We start from the raw sequence: 2587 nt of genomic DNA on the forward strand, positions 1-2587 counted from the left end.
GATTTTGAGATCCAGTTTATAGGACTTTTAGGGGTCAAGTCTCAAATCGATCATGTATTCTCACATTGAATCTCCCCCCCTCCCTGCTTTATCACTTTTGTCCTGCAATCTTGTTCATTTGAATTGTACTCTCTAAGTAATAGCACAGAAACCCTTGGTTTGTGGCTCTGCTTTCTGGGGAAACAAGGCTAAAAAAAAAACAGGTGGTAAACCGTAGCACATCAATAGCAAAGTGAAAAATCTAGAAAGCAATCTGGAAGAAAGATAGAATACTAAATAAAAAGAGAAATTAGGCCAGTAGCAGTCTTCTCATCAGTAACAATATATTGCAGAAGATAATGAAAAAATATCATCCTTAAAGTGTTAATGAAGATGTCACTCTTAACCTAGAATACAATACTCAACCAACCATATTAACAAATTAAGGAAATGACCTTTTCAGACAAAGATAGAGATTTCTACTTACAGAGCCTCACTAGTAGAACTTCTTAAGAATAGATTTCTTACTGGAGGGACTTGAACCCATAGTGAAGGAGTGGAATTCTAGAACAATACTGGGCAAAGACATCCACATACATATAGTTAAACCCAAGAAGGATTAACTGTTAAACATTATGTAATTGTGTGGCTAATTTGGGAGCTGAGTCAAAAATAAAGTGCAATTGAAATCTAGACAATAATTATATGGAAGCTGATATAAAATACAATTAGAACAAATGCTTTGAAATTTCTCTTTTTTTTTCTGTAAGGGGTAGAGATATTAAACATAAGACTGTGATCATTCCAGGAAGAATGTTGGCACTTTCACTACTACAAATCTAGAGAGGAAAGATATAATATTGAATGAAACATGCAAATGACAAAAGGAAGTATACTCTTTATGCAAAGTCAAAATACACAAAACTAGAACATTGCTCTAACTGCAAACAGGTGTCTTGATTTGTAAAACTATGGATGCTAGAGTATAGTCAAACTTGAGGCAGTGTGGAACTCTGAGCAGTAACGGAAATGTAAAATTAGAGGGCTCTCCAGCATATTGTTAAGATTTTATTTCTAAAACGGAAAGATACCAATCAAATGTGGAAAATCACATCTTGAATCTGGGTTTAGGATAGCCTAGTAATTCTTTGTTTTTTGTTTGTTTGTTTGTTTGTTTGTAAATTTGAAATATTTCGTAATTAGTAAAATTTTTAAAACTTGTAGTGGATCTGTGTCCTTTTATTTATCTCTAGTATATAACCTTGTATATGGAACAGTAAGTACACAATAAATATTTGGTGATGTGAATAATTCGCATGAACATGCTTTGCAAAATAAAACTATTATCATAAATATAAACTCCCTACAAAATTAACATTTTCCTTCCAAGAAGTGAACCACTATAAACTGTAATATTCTACAGAATGCTTCAAAATTAAAAGATATGAAAATAACATGTACCATAGTTAGAAACCTATCTTAAAGACATTAAAAACAAAAGAAATAATTGACTAGCATCACTATATTAGATAAAACTTGTTTTGATAGATACATTTCCAGAAAATTGCTAGACTAGGGCGTTTTAATATGATTCTGACATAAATCCTGTAGACCTATTTCTGCAAATAAATGTTTCTATAGTGAAATTGCCATCCTATAACAGTGGTGGAATCAAAATATATATGAATAACTATTTGTGTACGATTACATATAACTTATGTGAGAGACTACTAAGTGCCTAGCATGCAAAGGCAAATTATTAATCTAGAGTATAATTTATAAAAGAAACAATAGTAGATGCACAATTGTTATGACAATAAATGCTATTGTAATTGCACTTGTGATACTATTATAATGTAGGTCACTTGCTGAGATAGAAAAATTTCTCAAGTGTGGGAGATGAAAGAAAGCAGAATGGACACTCTAGTTCCCTGCCCCCAAAGTGGAAACTGTATGCTTTAGCAATGAAAATGAAATTACATTTACAGAATAATAGTTCTCATTGAAAACGTTTCCTTTCTGGTTACTAGGTCTTGCTAGAGTACTTCTAACCAGATCATTTAATTCCCATTTAAAGCCATGCTATATATCTGATTTGGTTCGTTTTTTTTCCAAAAACTGCAATATTTCCCAGAATATAAAAATAGAATATTAAGCCTAATGTTATTGTGAGATTGAGTAAAATCTATCATTATCCACTATCCTCATAATGAGATTTCATATAATATAGAGAACAAATAGAATTGAAATAATGTATGAACATCTATATGGTATACTTACTTCACGTGATTACCACATTATACAGTAATTCATAAACGATAGATGGTCTCAAGACTTGAAAAAATTCAAATTCACAGATATTAATCTATTATAGCATTAATGTTACTATCATTCTTTAAAAATAGTGACCCTTTCATTCTTTTTGTGTGTGTGTGTGACCCTTTCTTAAAAGTCTATTCTAAGTGAAACTCCCTTTCATAGTCGATTATGATTTCCATGCATCTCTTCTGTGGATACAAGGGGAGAACTGAGGCTGATATCAGAATACCCCTTGAGTCCACAAAGAGATTCATTAAAAATCTCTGTAAGTCTATATACGTAACAGACA

The sequence above is a fragment of the Pteropus vampyrus genome, unplaced genomic scaffold, assembly GCF_000151845.1.
Source record: "Pteropus vampyrus isolate Shadow unplaced genomic scaffold, Pvam_2.0 Scaffold340, whole genome shotgun sequence".
Classification (NCBI taxonomy): Eukaryota; Metazoa; Chordata; class Mammalia; order Chiroptera; family Pteropodidae; genus Pteropus; species Pteropus vampyrus.